Below are 18,263 nucleotides of genomic sequence, written 5' to 3' on the forward strand. Positions count from 1 at the left end.
CGGCTGGAGGGCAGAAAACCTGGTATTGGCAAGACCGCCTAGGAACCTGTTGAACTGACTGAGATGCCAGACGGCTAGAAGTGAGACTAAGATTTGACAGTGCTGGCAGTCAGAATGGGGTGAAGGGATGGGACTATGAGATGGGAATCTAAGTCCTCTCACACTCCATGCTCTTCTCATTCACCACAGCTGTTTCCATGTGCCCCATAAACACCATGGTAGATTGCCAAAATGGCTACATTTCTTCCCCTCCCTGTATCCATGCTCCTTGAAATGGGACCCTGCAGCTCCTCTGTCATGTATTTCTTGAATCCAGGCTAACCATATAGCTTGCTTTAACCATCAGAATGTACTGGAAGCAACGTGGTGTGAATTCTGAGTCTCAGTGTCCAGACGCTTCTGCTCTCCTGGAACCCTGCCCAATCACCATGTGAACAAACTTGGGGTAACTTGCAGGATGATGAGATACATGGCTTAGTCATCATTATCACTCCACCTGACGGCCAGTGACCCCCAGAAACAAAGCCTAGCTGACATGGACCTGCAGCCACCTGTAGACACACGAATAGTCCCGGGTGAAAGGAGAAGGACTACGTAGCTGAGCCTGTAGCCCAAATCACCAACCCACAGAATGGCGAGATAAATAAAGGATTGTTATTTTCAGCTGTAAATTTTGACTCAAAATGCTGAAAGTACAAAATGCTGGCAGTAAATTTTGGGTTGGTTTGTTACGCAGCATAAGATAACTGATACACACTGCAAATAACTGTATAGCCATAATATTAGGGAGTGATGCTATATGAAGCCCCAGAAGCTTTCTCACTTTTAAAAAGTACATTATTTTCCCAGCTCTTAAGGAAGTTTTCTACCATGGAAGAACTATCACCTCACAACAATCACATTTAGGTGAGATGAGAGAGGAGAGAAAAAAAATAGAGCAATAATAAAGAGTAGAGCCCCAGTATGTTTTATGTTGTAGCTGTGAGCCAATTTTCATTACAACACACTACAAGGAACTGTCTGAATTCTCTGGCTGAAATAATACTCCGTTGTTTTGGATACTCCCATCAACAGGGGCCTGGAAATAGTTTCATTACCCAAAAAAGTTTTTATTTTAATAGTATTTGGCATGTAATCATGGATCTTTATCCTGCCCATGGTCTTACAAAGAAACATGGGTTGCTCTGTTTTTTTAAGGCATGGAAACATCATAAATTATAGAGATTAAAGAAAACTACAAATAAATAGACATCTCATCATAGCACTGGTAGGGAAGCATCTAACTTAGAAGTGTGAGTATCATCTCAAAAATAAAGTCAAACAGTCACTTTGTTTAAGAAATGAAGAACTTACCAGTAAGACTTTGTGTGGTCCGATGTTTTCAGGTTTTAAGTGGAATGAATCTGAAATAGAATTAAATAAACATTCCATAAGTAAATCACATTTGGAAAGGGTGTGCTTTCGATCCCAAGTGACTGCCATAACGTTGAGCATTTATCCATGTAGTTAAAGATGAAAAAAGCTTTTTCTGGCTCCTGATGGAAGAGGGAACATTTTTGCCAACACAGTTTAACTTCCTGAATAGAGAGAGCACGCTCTCATCTACTTCGGGGAGTGCTCAAAGTCTGACGCCAGTGTAACTATAAATGGTAGTGTTTTTTCCAAACCTCTCCAAGTCAGGGGAAGCCTCTCTAGCCATTGCCCTTGCCTTGGTCTCAATCTCTTTACGCCAGGACCCAGCCACGGCCCCCTCTAAGACACCACCTAAAACACTGGTGGTCTGACATAACTTGCAGGGCAGAGGAGGAGTGTTCGAGACTTTCTAATGGTGGCTTTCTGATCATATACATAAACACAGATTTTTGTCTTAATTGATAATACTGAGCCTAAGGCAGTGTTGTTCAATAGAAATATAACCCAAGCCACATGCTATTAAAACATAATATTAAATATATTTAATAATTAGATTAACAATATGTAATTATGTATCACATTATATATTAATAACTATAATTATAATAAAATACATTTAATCGTAATATTAAATGTTCTAGTAGCCACATTTAAAAAGCAAAAAAGAAATTAATTTTAATATTTAATTTAACCTAATTCATCTAGAATATTATTGTTAACACATAATACAGAAATCATTAAGAAGATATTTTGCTTTTTTTAGACTAAATCTTCAAGATTCAGTACATCTCAACCTGAGCTAGCCACATTTCAAGTAGTCCATGGCCACACATGGCTACTGGCTACCAAACTAGACAGCACAGGTCTAGGGAACCTATTCTTGGCCTTCAGGTATTGGTAAGGCTTCAAGAAGTCTGACGCATATGAAGATCTTATTCACCTATTTTCCTTCTCTCAGTCATCTATCATTACTCCCATTTCATGATGCCATTTTAACAGAAATCAGACATAATGACAGCAAATACTTATATATAGCACTTACTATGTGCCAGGGACCGTTCTTGGCATGCCCCTATCTTACCTCAATTAAACGTCACAATAACTTTATGAGGTAAATATATTATTCTCACTTTGTAATGAGGCAACCGAGGCACAGAGGGGTTACCTTATTTACACAAGACTGTGAGACGGTGGCAGGGATGGGATTCAAATCTAAGTTGTTTGCCTCCAGAGTCCATGCTTTTACCCACTACCCTCTCAATTAAATTTGAACAGCTCAAAATAAGATAATTACTTTCAGTTTTAATTATAACCATCAAATGATCCAAGTCTGCTCTCATGATAACACGGTTAGATAATAGCAGTGATGGCAGATGGAACAGTTATTGGATGCACCAGCAAATTAAATTTAAAACAATTTGGGATCCGAGCACAAAAACCACAGCAGGTGGGGTCAAAAAGGCTGCACCGGGTCTGGAGGTTTGTCTGGATGACCAAGGTGGTGGTGGTTGGGGAGGTTAATGTGAGGTCCATGGAAAATCTTCTTTTGGTGATTTTTCTGAGGGAAGGGCCTAATGCTTTCATCAGATGCTGCAAGATTTCTCAAATAGGTCTTTTAGATAGATATCCCTATATCTGTCTCAGCAGGGGTAGGGAGTTGGAAAGAATCAAGTAAAAGAATTAAGAAAACACATCCTTTTCACTTTATTAATCCACAGGCCCCCAAAGAATCACACTCAGTGAGCAAAATCAGACCCCCACATGCGAGCTTTCTGCCAAATCACAGAGACGGAGGCTGGTCAGTGACACTGTAGGGCTGAGGCCACTCCAAGTGCTGCCACCCAGTCTCCCATGGAGAGCCCTGAACCTGCTGAAGGATTTAGGTTTTAGGATCAAGGCCAAGCTCCTCAGACTACTCTAAACAGCCCCTGTGGCCTCATGCCTGGGCTCTCCCTTAGGCGCCTCACTGGCAGGTCCCAAAATGCACACCCTCCCCCCTTCACTCCTCTATGCCTTTGTGGATTCTGTTCTTTCTGCCCAACATGTCCTTTCCCTACAGTATCCGTGGGTCTTCACATCTCAGTTCAAAAGTCCCCACCTCTGGGACGCCTGTGCGAACACCCTCGACTGGCTCAGCAACCACTTCTCTGCAGCAGCGGCAATAAGGTAGAATTCACTCAATTCAAATGGCAATTACACACTACTATGTTTATGTGTCCCTGAAGGAGGGGATGCGTTCTGAGACATGAATTGTTAGGGGATTTCATCGTGTGAATACCTCAGGGTGTACTTACACAACCCTAGAGGACACAGCCTACCACACACCTAGGCTGCGTGGTAGAGCCTCTTGTGTCTAGGCTATAAACCTGGACAGCATGTGACTGTTGTGAACACTGTAGGCAACTACAACACAATGGTAAGTCTTTGTGTATCTAAATATAGAAAAGGTATAGTACAAACATGGTATTATCATCTTTAAAATAGGTTGTTTTGTTTAAAAAACATTCAGTCAGTACCAATGGTATTATCGTCTTATGGGACCACTGCCACAGATGCAGCATATAGTTGACTGAAATTTCATTATACGCACATGACTGTACTACTGGTAATATTAAAAGCTGGTTTTGTATGTGCTAGGCACTGTTCAAGTGCTTTACATGCTCCTTTAATCCCCTTAGTAATCCTATGAGGAAGGTTCTTTCATTATTCCATTCAGCAGGACAGCAAATTGAGGCACAGAGGTTAAGCCAGTAGCCTAAGGTTACATGGCTTGTAAGTGGCAGAGCCAAATTGTAAACATGGACAACTTGGTTCTAGATCTCACCCTCCATGCCTGCTCCAACTAGCGTCCACTTCCCTCTGCTCTCATCGCCCTTGTACTTACTTTACTCTGGTATCTCCTGTATTTTAGATTTCCATTTATTGGTTTCTCTCCCCACGTTTGCAGAATCCCTGAAGGTTAATAATATGTCTAGCTCATTTTTGTCTCTCCAGGACCTAGTAAGGTTCTTGGTATATGGTAGATACTCAATAAAGACACACACAGGAAAACACTGGAACAGCATTGAAAGGATAGGAGCCAAGGCTATCAACCCAGGCCTGGTAAAAACGCACAAGGATAAAGAATCTTCAAATACACACTTCAACAAAGCAAGTTTTGACTTCATCTTTTAAATCCAGCCAGTTCCAAGGAGATGGTCACTTCCTAGGCCTGTTCAATACCAGAGGGAGGAGAAGCAACTCGGAGCTTGGCAGACTTGCTCACACCTCCAGGTTCATCAGTTTTACTTGACTTTGCATGTAGAACTAAGTAATAACATGCTTAAGCAATAGCATACCCAATGTCTTGGCTGGCCATTATCAAGGACTGCCAGAAAAGACACACGCTGAAAAATCTCCTTTGGCTGCCTGGACGTGGCTTGGATATTCCTACCCTGGAGTTTCAGGATATATTGCTTTCCATTACTATCTAAACTCCCCTCAGATGGCTATGGAATTTGAACTTGTAGAATACTTTCCTCTAACAGTGAGAAAGGCAGAAAGTCTTAAGATCTAGAACATACACAGATCTCTAGGAAGAGAAGGAGCTCTCTATAGCCTGGTCAGAGATTGCACCAGGACTGTGGCCCAGCCTACCCGCTCGCAGATAAATGCAGTCAGCCATAACATCCACACTTTATACTGCATCTGGAATGGAAAAGAATCCACCACCCTCCCATGTACATGGATGGATGTCAGCATCACTTGTTATTAACAACCAAACCATAAATCTGTATTCTGACTCTTGCCATATCATCTCCTTACATGATGAAGAAATGATGACATTAATTTAGTTATTATTGAGAGGTATACTGAATGTAAATCATGTGGCAGGGATGCCTGTAGGTGCTGGAGATGCAGTGGTGAATAACTATATTACATTCTTGACTTGAGGCCTTTACATTGTAATGGGGGACAGCAAACAAACACGTATACAAATAAGTAAATAAGATTTCAAACAATAAGTTCTACAATTTTTTTCATACATGCAAGGAGTGAAGTGACCTAATGAAGAGTTTAACAAGGTCTTTTCAGCAGCTGTAGGGAGGAGTATTGAAGAGGCAATAGCGAACAAATGGTGACCAAGTATGAGGTCATTTGATTGTTCAGGTGAGATGGTACCTCAGATGGAGAGAAGTAGATGATTTCAGTATAGGTTCTGCAGGTAAAACAATTAAGACTTGCTGATGAAGTGCATACAGGGAGTCAAGCAACTTGGTCAATGATGGTTTCATTTACTCAGGGAGAAAACAGATTGACGGAAGAAAAAAATCAAGAATTCTGATGTGATCTGGTTAACTCTGAGACATCCAAGGGGGGATGTCAAGAAAGCATTAAGAAGTCTAGAACCATGCTGCCCAATAATAGGTACATGTGGGTCTTCAAATTTAAATACAATTAAAAACTCACTTCCCCAGTTGTATGAGCCACATTTCAAGTGGCCAAGCAGCCGCTGAGGCAGCTACCCTATTGAACAGCACAGGTACTATTTGGTTTCACTTGCAAATTCTGATATGTTATCTCAAAAGGCAAAACAGATGTAAAAGGGCTTTTGACACACATAGAGGACCCTACTGTAGGGATAAAAGGTAAATGCTACACAAAGGTGGGGCACAGTTGAGGGAAATATATCCTATGCTTGAAGTCTATCCTACACATTTGTCTTTATTAGCTGTTTGGAGGGCTACCAACTTTCTAAAGTAATACTATATGTGTCAAAGAATTATAAATTCGTTCTTGAGCTCCAAAGGTTAAAAACAGTGGATTAAAACGCTGGCATTTTGCCCCATTGGACAAGGGCTTCTGTCCCAGAGAATGGCACACCCCAAAAGGTTGAACTGGCCTACTTTAATCAAATGGTACCACCCCATTATGTCCACCTTGGGACTGGCTCCTGGCTGGAAGAGCTGGTCTAAGCTGTTCATCAGGAGAAACTCTTTTCACCTGGTTACTGTCCTAATCCACAGAGAGCTTCTGAAGACAAAGTTTTGTTTTTAATTGAGGAACTGGTGGTATATGTACTCAACTAACTTGCAGATAAGTTGGGGGAAAAGTATTCTGATAATGCCAAAGATAGTATAAATTTTAAAAAATACACAAGGATTCCAATTTCATCACACTTTAAGAGAATAAGTGAAAAAGTCAGAGTAAACAAGAAATTGAAATGTTATACTCAATATAATTTTTCCCCATTTTTGTACTGAAAGGACAATGCAGTTTTAAAAGGATGGCAAGCTTCTTTGGAATTTACCCATATTTCCAGCATCCTAGTGCTGCTATTTATTTTTGCATGTTACCTTTGAGAGAAACGTGTTTTTATGTGACTATGACCACAGTTTATCTGCTATTGGTAGTAAAGGCTTTGGAATTGGACACATCTAGGTTTGAATGTCGGATCCTCAACTAACGAGATGCAAGTCCTTGAACAGTTTATCTCTAGTTTTCAATTTCCTAAAGTGTAAAATGGAGCTAATATTGCCTTTTGTATATACTTGCTGTAAGGATAAAAAAAGAAAATCTTAGCACAGTGCCACTAGGACAAATTCCATGAATTATGGCTACTATTTCTTTCTAAAATTTTGGCTTAAATATTTTAGTATTTCTACACATAGACATAAGAGTTTCATGTAAAAGCCACAGTTTCCTAAATCAATCCCCTAATGCTGGATAGTTAAGTTACCGCCAGTTTTTATTATCACAAACATGATTACACTGGACATCTTCATGGCTTAGCTTTTTCATTCTTTTATCTTATTTCTCTGGCTTCTTTAAATTCCTAACAGTAGAATTACTAGTTTTTGCTTTTTAAAAGGGTTTTTATTAGCATACAATAATATCACCAGCAAAATAATGCAGTTCCTAAGATCTTCATATTTTATACATAAAATAGTATTAAGACTGTTTTATTTTGTATGTGTAAGACCATTAGGATCAACATTTTTACAAGTTTATTAATGGTGTGTCACCTCGAAAAACAATTAATTTTATATTTTTTGGTTATTCATGTACTATGATCCTGATGTTTTTCTTGTAAGTTTGAATAAGTTCTTTGTAGCACACAGTAATCAACAGGTAATATATACATTTGCTACAAATAGATTCCCAAAACTTATGCAATTTTAAGATAAGTATCTTTTCACTTACATGGCATTTCATAAATAACGTGTCACAGCTATATTTTGTATAAACCTCAAGAGCTATGATATTGCTTCTTGGCAAAATGTTTGGCTTTTGATTGTGTCTCAAAGTCAATTTATATCCAGGCTGATCATCACAGCAACCCTGTGAGTGAGCTGGGGATTGGAAAAATGTTGCGTGTACAGCAGAGAAAACAGTTCCAAACAGGCCAGGTGACTGAGGCAGGATCACTGAATCCTGCAGCTGGCCAAAACCAGACTCTGAATCCCTCCTTCTCTGAGTCACAGGACCCCTTGTGAAAGGAAGCTTGCAAGGTAAAAGTGAAGAGATGCATTTTGTGCAAAATGGATTATTATTCAAAGCACCAATTCGATATTGTTTCCTATTAGAAAGCCTTTACACACAGCACCAGAGAACCATGTTTACTTCCCTGGAGGATCTCAAGAAATGTTAGCATTATTTCAGCAAATTTACTATAATGATGGCTCACAAAATGGATCCACCCTCACACGGTTTTTTATACAGGCAAAATAATTTAAAGAACTTAAACCTAAATTAAGTTTTAATAAGTTCTTTGTATAAGTTATTGTTATTTTTTACCTGGCATAAATACCACTTCTTCTCCCAAGTATTCCCTCATTCTTTGGCTCAATGAAACCACTCTTCTCTTAGAATTTCTACAACCTTTTCTACCTCCTACTTTTTATCACAGATATTTGGGAATGTGTTGCACTTCTCTGACTGGGTGGTAAGGTCCCAACGGTCCATATTTTAGTTCTATCTCCTAAATCACCTGGCATCTTTCTCTGCACGGAGCACTCGTTCAATGTTTTACAGAGATATGGGAGAAGAATTTTACAGTTAAGAGACAACATTTTAAAAAAGTAATTAAAATAAAAGCATTAAAGTACAGGTTGCACTAACTGTATTCTCTTTGCTACACCATTCCTTATTTTGGCAAGCATACCATCATGAGACACTTCTAATGCATTCTTAGGCTGGAAGTCTGCATTAGCCAAACAATACTAAACTACATTGAACAGAATGTCTAAGAATGTTTCCAACCCAAATCTGTATAAATATGTAACTATTATCTGTGATGCTTTTATTTGCAAATTCAGATAAAACTTATTTCTCAAAAATTCGCTGTGTACACAACACAGACACACACACAGCACACAAGCACTAAAGTCTTGGTCAGCATTTAGGAAAAACTCAGATAAAAATATGGGACATCTGTTTCCTAACACCAGGAAAATTCACAGGAAATGATTAATGTTAACTAGGAAGAAAGAAATAATCTGGATCAAATTATGAAATGAAAACATCCAAAATTCACAATTTAATACAGTATAGCCTGTGAGCCATGAGATCTTCAAAAGTGGGGATGATTTAACATTTTACTGAAATATCTGTTGCAGTAGAAAAATTTTTTTCCATGTATATACCAATAAACAAAACTGAATACCCCTGCCTACACAATACTTTCAGATTCTGTGTCTCCCCACTGATATTTATGGAACCCTTGGCAGTTGAGGTTAGCTGTTTCGTGTCTATTTCCATAATGTGCCCAGTGCCTCGTGGGACAAATTAAGACCTAACACTAGATTGGACGGTGGTCCCCAGATAGAGAGGATGGGGCTCTTTTGAGAAAGATCTAGCATAGCTATGTCTCCCAAGGAGAACCGGAGGGACAATGACAGCCAGCCACAGAGCAAGGCCAAAGAAAACTGTAGATGAAGAGGGTTTGTACTTGTTGGCTCTCCCACCAGCCTGCTGCTTGTGTCTCTGAACCTACTATGTGCTTGGCAATGTGGAAGGTGGTAGAGACAAAACAGAGAACAAAATATAGTCCCTCTCTGGGCCAGATGCAGTAGCTCACGCCTGTAATACCAGCACTCTGGGAGGCTAAGGTGGGTGGATCACTTGAGGTCAGGGGTTCGAGACCAGCCTGGCCAACATAGTGAAACCCCTCTCTACTAAAAATACAAAAACAACAACAACAAAAAACTAGCCAGGCATGACGGCATGTGCCTGTACACCCGGCTACTTGGGAGGCTGAGGCAGGAGAACTGCTCGAACCTGGGAGGTGGAGGCTGCAGTGAGCAGAGACTGAGCCACTGCACTCCAGCCTAGGTGACAGAGTGAGACTTATTTATATATACATACATACACATATATATGTGTGTGTGTGTGTATATGTGTGTGTGTATATATATGTGTAAAAATATGTGTGTGTGTATACATATATATACATATATATATATATATAGTCCCCCTCCTCAAGGAACCTACAGTAAGTCATATAAACAACTCATGAGGCCACCATAGCTCCAGTGGCACATAATCTAATCACAGTAAGTACAACTAACTCTGAGAACACAGGGGACACTTATACCAGTCTGGAATGACCATAGAAGGCTTCCAGGAGGAAGCAGCATGGAAGCTAAACTGTACAGAATGACCAGGGTTTACCACAAGAGGAAAGGAGGGAGGTACAAGTAAGGTAGAGGGAACAGCTCGTGCCAAGGCCTGAGAGGAAGTGAGTCCCTAAGCACACTGGGGGATGCAAAGAGCTTGGTGCACCAGGGCAAAGAGTTCTCCAGTGGAGTCCCATTAACTAACAGGCAATAGTCAGGCAAAGAGTTCTCAAGTGGAGTCCTTATTAACAAACAGGCAATAGTCAGGCAAAACCTAAAGGAGGTAACTGTAGTGAAAACCACAGGACCAATGGAAATGACCCAGAATCTCTAGCATCTTCACATCAGAAAGAGTTAGCACTAACAGGGGGGATAGCCAAGGCCCTTTAAGGTAATAGGCCTCTAGAGAGGGGCAAGAAGATAAACTGTACCATGGCCACAACCTCATCAGAGTCAATGCTGGTTTCCAATTCAAAGGAAAAACCAATAGCCAGCTACCCAACCCAACAGAAAGGAAGAGTGAGCAGGCCTCATTCACAACCCTAAGAGGATGGCAGAATTATCTCCATTTTACAGGTAAGTTGCTGGTTTTAGAGGACAGTATTTATCAATATTCCTTTCTGTTGATTGATCCAGCTTCTGACTAGGAAAAACCAACTCATCTTGCTTTGCCTGGGACTTCCCAGTTTTTGTACTGAAAGTCTCATGTCCCAGGAATCCCCTCAGTGCCATGCAAGCCAAGGTGGTTGGTCAGCCTACTCAGAGTTTGTGAGGCACATAAGTGGGCAATGGGATTTATGACACAGGTTTTTGTACAGGAACTGGTGCAAAGTTACATGTGGCTGACCTCCCCAAGCTAACCTGAATCCTTTGAACCACGGAACCTTTTGGAACAGCTTAGTGGCTTCTCCAAGGCTCCTACATAATTTGCCATAATTTACACTGAATAATATTTGCAAAGCAAAAGCCTAGCTGAGGGCTTAGTGATTACTATCTGTGTGCTAACGTCAAATAACTTCATACTTCACAGCAACTAGCCAGAAGAGTGGTCTGAAATTAGTTGTTGTTGTTAACTGAAAGTTAACGAAATATCTTTCAGCTTTAACTTTTCTGTTTTTTGTTTGTGAGACAGTGTCTGGTTCTGTCACTCAGGCTGGAGTATAGTGGTGCGACCAGGTCACAGCTCCCTGCAGCCCCTACTCCTGGGCTCACACAGTCCTCTTGAGTTTCCCTAGTAGCTGAGACTACAGGGGCACTTCACCACACCCAGCTCGTTTTTGTATTTTTTCTAAAGAGATAGTGTCTTGCTGCGTTTTCCAGGCTGGTCTTAAATCTCCTGGCCTCAAGCATTCTTCTGCCTTGGCCTCCCGAAGCATAAGGATTTAAGGCATGAACGACTGTGCCTGGCCAGCTTTAACTTTTGACATTGAAAATCTTCCTAAAATAAATTAGTTTACTTACACACGAAGAGTAGTATACGTATTTTCATGTATCTTTGTTAACTAGGAATTCTACCAGGCCTTACTTATTGCAATGGCTTACATTCTTACTGTTCGACAGATTTAAGAAGGTTTAGAAGACGACAAGAACGCACTACAGTTTCCAATAAATACAGTCACAATAGGATATTACTTTGTGGCAATATCTGACAGGCAGAGAGTGGCTGACAAATCTTTACAGAATGAATGATGGTGGGAAAGTGGGCCATACAGAACTACAAAAAAGAAAATGATGAGGACAGTCAGTGAGATAAAGGCTATACTTGTGCTTTTGCTACAGTGCTGTTGACTAAAGCAGCGGGAGCTCCGAGCTGAGGCACACAGTTCTTGTCCAATAAAAGGAAGCAAAAGCTCTTCAAGAGCAGTCCTTTCCTTACAAGGGTGGTAATGAATAAAACGGGCGACATGGCCTTCGGTGTGCAGAAGATGCAGAAAGACTTCAATGGTAAGACCGAGGGCCCGCTATTACGTCCTGATTCAAAAGGCATCCCCCCAGGAAGCTCAGGAAATGGCATCCAGGCTAATGCTCTTTGGTGAGAATCCTGACATAGGAATGGATGAAGACATATGCCTTAGAGTCTTTTTCAGACAAAAGCAATGATTTCTAACACATTTTTGGTTAGCTTTCGATGAAAAGGTATTTCTAACATCTAATTGTGTTTGAATGGAACTATATTAAAAACACTTTTCATTAGCCTTAGAAAACTAAAAAAAGAATTAAGTAAAATTTAGCAGTATTTTCTACTGATGATATAACTATGATTCCCTCTAAAAATTCCGGTTTTATTGGAGTAGTCTAGGTAACTGAGATTTTGCTATATGTTGAAAATAAACATTTTGCCCATGAGGCTTCGCTCTCTAATGCTATTACTCTTGCCGACACCTTTGCATCGAATATAGATAGAATCACAGCAGACATATTCGGGTTATGTCTGCTACAGAGTCAGGCGGCACAATCGGGCAGCATGCAGCCAAGAGCACTGCCCTGAGCCTGGACCAGAAAAACAAGAGCCGGAAGGGTTTGTTTCCACTCTGCCAGACCCTTGGTGTAGATGAGCGCACTTCCCCAGGCCTCGGACTCAGAGGAAGAAAATGAAAAGTGCTCTTCAGGTGAGGCTGTGAGCCTCCGTCCAAGACCTGCACATTCACAGATGTGTGAGGTGAGTGTGCTATAAAGTATCCCACGCTGGTTTTGGGGCTTTGACTCTGCACAATAGTTTAGTCTTAAACTCTAGCTACCAAAATATAAATTAGCAAAGAAATTTTTCTGTCATTGAAAACCAAAGAAGATATACAGATTCTAAGGACTTGCTCATCTTTTCCTGTATCATCAAGAGATCAACAGCTTATTAAAAAACAAAAACAAAACACTCAACTGTGTTCAACACAGTCCACTCAAAGCCACAACTCAACAGGAAGACAATTCTGAACAAAACCAGCATATCCAGTACAACCCACCTGTTCTTATACCTACCACCTGCTTCCTGGGCAAAGCCACCTTTGCTGCCTCTATTGTAATATTGGTTTGCACCCCCACCTCCACCAGGCATCCTTACAGATCCTTCCATTTTACATACATTCTGAACTACATAGACAATCTGCTGCCCATCATTTAGGAAAATATACGCGCATATAATCATTGTACTAGCAAAAAAAAACCCAGAGCCAAGAAAAAAAACCTGTCATCCACTATACCACAGCAGGGAGATTTAAAGTCAGCTCAGGGCATTCAATAACGTTCTATCTGTCAAATCAGCCACTTCTGTGCCTATCCCTTTTCCTCAGATCTCCTGTTGGCCATTTATTTATGTATCTGCATCAACAACTTGATCGTAAGGTCCCCTGACTGCACAGGCCATAGTTTATTCCTTTTTTTTTTTTTTTTTTGAGATGGAATCTCGCTCTGTTGCTCAGGCTGGAGTGCAGTGGCACTATCTCGGCTCACTGTAACCTCTGCCTCCCGGGTTCAAGCAATTCTCCTGCCTCAGCCTCCTGAGTAGCTGGGATTACACGCGTGTGCCACCACCACGCCTGGCTAATTTTTGTGTTTTTAGTAGAGACAAGGTTTCACCATGTTTGTCAGGCTGATCTCCAACTCCTGACCTCGTGATCTGCCCGCCTTGGCCTCTCAAAGTGCTGGGATTACAGGTGTGAGGCACCATGCCCAGCCCATACTTTATTCCTGTATGTATTTGTTTTCCTTCCCACAAGAATTATCTCTTTACTTGAAGCGCCCTAGATTTTTAATAAATGAAAAACACACTCTGGATGTACTTATTTATATCTAATTTTCTAAAACGGAAATGTTGAGAGTGGCTCAGGGGAAGGGTAACGCAAGAGTTAATTCTGAAATTCAGTTCTATTTATCTTATTTGTCAAAGCCAGCTTTTATTCCTGTGAACATGTATCTCCTAATTCCAGGAACAATTGTGGATACTGACGATGTAAATACAGTTTTTCTTAATCTTTTAAAATTCGCACTCATTTCTGATAACCTTACCTTCCCTAATCAGATTCTGATATACCCATCCTTAGGTGTCTTAGGAAACTGTGGTATGTATTTTCAGTCTCCTCTGCTGAATTCTCTCCTCTTCCTCAAATCTGATGACTCTCAAATCTCTGTCTCCAGTCTCAGCTTGCTCTTTGAACGCCAGACTTACCTGTCTGACTGACTTCTTAACATCTCCCCTAGGATGCTTAATAAGGCATCACAAACAATTGTGCCTTGGCCACAATCATCTCCCACACTGCTCTCCCCTCTTGGGGCTGCCAGGGGACATCAATGGTACCAGTAGGACTCCATCATTCATGCCCTTGTTCAAATCAAAATCTTCATTCATTTTTGGCTCCTTTCTCACCAACTGCATATCCAATCAATCAGCAAATCCTGTCAGCCCTACCTTCAAAACACCTCCAGAATCCAGTCATGCCTTGGCATCTCCTCTGCTCCCATCTGGGCAAACTAGCTGCATCTCTCGCCTGGCTGACTTAAAGAGTTCCCTCGGCAGATCTGGGCTTCACACTTGCTTCCCTCCTCAACTCCCCATCTAGTCTCCATCAGTCGTTACTCCCTAACTCAAAACTCTCCAACAGTTTCTCAGCATACTTAACACACTCACTCACGTCCACTCCTTAGCCCACCAGGAGCTATGAGAACTGGCCTTGGCCCACTCTACCCAGCCACACTAACCCTTCTTCTCCTTAAATCTGCCAAGCAATGCTCTGTCTCGGGGCCTTGACGCAGCTTCTTCCTTCTGCTTAAACTTCTCACAGACACTGCAGGCCTGCACGTATCACTGCCTCGCTTCCTTCAGGCCTCTGGGTCAAGCGTTATTTCCTCAGAAAGGCCCTGCTCTCTCTTCCCAGACTCTGCTTTGCGCGTTTCTTCTTGGTACGGAACCCTTCCCCCTTCCTGGCACTCTATTTTCTATCTATTGAATGACTAGCCCTCTCCTTCACTGGAATGTCAACACCATGAGAAAAGGATGTTGTTTGTTTACCGCTGTAGTTGTACTCCCAGTGCCTGAGGCAATGCCTGACACAGGCTAGGCATTCAAGAAAAAATACACATTTTTTGGTTACTGAATGAATGCATATTCTCAACTGGCCAGAAATATTTTATTGAACTTGATTTTTCTGATGTTCATATTATAAAAAGAAACATTTCCCCTTTCCCCAAGTGAATCATAAGATAAGGCATGATTTTTAAACTACGTATGCCTTACCCCTTAGATTCTGGTATCTGCCCACTGGGGTGTTTTGATGTATAAAACCTCATGGCTACATTCTGAATTTTTACTAAGCATCCGGCATGTTCTGTAGTCCTTTGCCTCAAACTAAAGCCTTAAGGCTTTATTACCTTTAAAAAATGCTTGCAGAATTAAGCTAATAAAGACACTGTCTGCCTTATTTGTGGTAGTGGCAGATCCCCCTCCCCCACAGTTGTATCTGAATAAGGCTGGCTCAGATTTCAACGCCAAGTCGTTTGCCACACCACTTTTGTTGTATGGTTCCATGCAGTTTAGGCCCAGCAGCCACAGAAAACACTGTGGAATATTGAGACAACTCCTTGGAAGAGACCAGAAGGGAGTTCAGGCCCCTTCTGCCAGGAGTCTCCAATACATTTGGGTTTTCTGGCTGCCTGGCCAGTATTCGTGCTTTTCAGAACAGCAGTGTTTCCTTCGTGAATGAACCCCATTTATCATGACGCACTCAGTGGACAGTTAGCTCCCAGGGGACAGCCATTCTCCCAGCCTCTGACATTTTCCCAGTGTGACAGTGAATACCACCCCACAGAGACCACTGCCACTCTGTGAATTCCACCTTGGACTCTTAGCAAACCTCAGCTTCAGAGAGTTCAGTCAACTGGAAATTGTCTCCTGTGTCTTTTCTCCTTTTCTTAAAGCATAATCTTTCTGCATCTTTTATATATAAGACTTTGGAATCATTGTGTAAAAATAGGATATTCTTAATCCTGACTCATTTGAGAAATAAGTCAGACTCAGCTTAGTTCAAAGATCTGGTCAAATTCTAACATTAGTGATAACATAAATAGAAAACACAGATGGGTATCAGTTCTGCCCTTTTGCCTCTTTAATAAATAAAATGCAATAAATCATCTGCAAATCTTGGTGAACTTTGATTTCCATGTATTTCTTTAAAGCTTAAAAATTTTGATCTTTGTGATGTGAAATCCTATTTAATTGTTTGGGAATTTAACTTGTTAGGTGGTTTGTCCAAAAGAAGAAAATGGCAGATATCCAATACTAAGTATTTGGTCATTTAAGTCAAGCACTTTGATTTTTTTTTTTTTTTAAACCACAAATCTGGTCTCCTAGAATGTTGCGCTCGTGCAGTTTAACTCTGGACTTAATTCCGCTGCAGTCTGCATCCCTCTCGGGCTGTGCAAGTGGCTTTCTTCCGCTGTTCTCTGAATAATGAACTTGGGAAGAGCCAACATAAACCCCACACTGGTGACATTCTGAACGACCCCCAAATTCCTGCACTCGTCTGCAAAGCTTCACTGCCAACCCTCCTCCCTGTCCCCTCCTTCTTCAAACACTGTTTCACATGTTTTTCTCTTCACTCACTTTGTTGGGGAAGTATTTTGTTAACAGTTCTTTGACCAGTTTCAGCACACAGTTTCTGGCATTAGTCACTGTTGCAGCTTTTTAGACACCTACCACTGACTCCAGAAAATATTTCTCTAGTTGAATTCGTTTACTCTTCTCTTTTGCCATCCAAAACGGAGGAGGGGAGATAAACTCTCATAGAGAGACATAACAGTCACAAAAACCTTTCTACTCAGCACAAACAGAATCTTAAGGCACCAAATGGGGGCTCGCAAATTCTGAATCCCTTAAACCAGATAATAAAGTCTTACAAGTAAACCATATCCACTAAACTTTAATGTCTGCTTTTGCTTCCCGCTTATTACTTTTGTGAAAATGTGGCCAACCTAAGGTTGTCCATCCACCAGACAGTCCTCAACATCTCCTTGCTAGCAGAACCTGGGCTTGTTGGAATAGAGCCCCTGTGAGCTCAGGAGAGATGGGAGCTGTAGTTTAAGGGTGGGTCTTTGCCCTGCTCACTCCAATGAGGCCTGAGGGGAGATGACGGGAGAATGCTGGGGAAGGATTCTGCTTCCTCACCAAAGCCAGGGGGTAGCATGATCCATGCCTCCTTGATTCCTAACTTTGCAACTGGTCATGAGGCACAGAACCGTGACGGCCATTTGCTGACCACGAGAAAGCATGTCTCAATTTAAAAAACTTAATACAACAAAGACGGTGGATCACAGAGATGAAAAGAGCATAGGTCTTTCATGGCAAACAGCAGAAGCAGCTGCCTCCTCTAAGCTTTATGAAGATGTGGAGAAACTACTCCCTACTTGTTAGGGCCAAATTTGCCCAGCTTTTCTGTTACTTACAGTCTTGATATATATGAGATGACAAAAGAAAGGCTTAAGGCTTCTTAATTTGGTCTCCTCTAACGTAGAATTGAGAAAATTTTTGTTTAGCAAACTTCAAGCTTATAGGGCAAGTATGACTTGCTCCAGCTATATTTATATTATTTAGCACAGAGGCCCTTCGGCTGTCTCAATCCAGAGTGGTCGCTCCATCCACCTATCCAACCAACCAACAATCCATCTACCCACCCACCCACCTACCCGCCAACCCATTTCTTTTTTTCTAACAACAGCCAACTGCTGAGCCAGGCACTTCACTAGGCACTGTGGATACAAACAACCCAAAGGACAGAAACTACGATACCCCTTTTAGAGATAAGGACACAGGTGTACAGGGTTTTGATGCTTTTCCTAAAACCTAGTCTACAAGTGTAGAGTTAGGATTCAAATCTAGGATGTGTGAATTCAAAGGCCTTGCGCTTTTTACCATCCCATGCAGCTTCAAACAGTAATCTCTTTGTTGGCCTGATTTAGAAATGACAAAACTGCACTGCTTTTTAATATTCTGCAATTTTGACTGTTCCCAACCCTGCCATCCGCAGTTAGTTACACTGCGCCCTTTCTTGATATTTGATGTACCCAGACCGAAGGTCCACTTTCCACCTAGAAGTCTGGCGGACACCATGCCTGCAAGATGGCAGCCCGCCATGGTCTCTTTCTCAACTGCACGCACCTTGCCTCTGCAGGCTGCTGTCTGCACTGCGAGTCCGAGACCTTTTCTACCTTGCTTACCTGTGCTGAGTACACTCTGTGGCACTCACTAGGTCGTCCATACATATCTGCTGA

The 18,263-nt window shown here is 41.4% G+C and overlaps 1 protein-coding gene across 3 annotated transcripts in view; it reads right to left on the reverse strand.

Moving 5' to 3' along the window:
• Positions 1-18,263, reverse strand: part of GNG12 (G protein subunit gamma 12) — a 126,472-nt gene that overhangs the window by 70,164 nt on the left and 38,045 nt on the right. For all 3 annotated transcript variants that reach the window (XM_063625325.1, XM_063625327.1, XM_063625326.1), the window contains exon 2: positions 1,354-1,403. The gene's annotated coding sequence lies outside the window, so the exon portion shown is untranslated. The remainder of the gene's footprint in view (positions 1-1,353; positions 1,404-18,263) is intronic.

The sequence above is a fragment of the Symphalangus syndactylus genome, chromosome 12 (genome assembly GCF_028878055.3).
Source record: "Symphalangus syndactylus isolate Jambi chromosome 12, NHGRI_mSymSyn1-v2.1_pri, whole genome shotgun sequence".
Lineage (NCBI taxonomy): Eukaryota > Metazoa > Chordata > Mammalia > Primates > Hylobatidae > Symphalangus > Symphalangus syndactylus.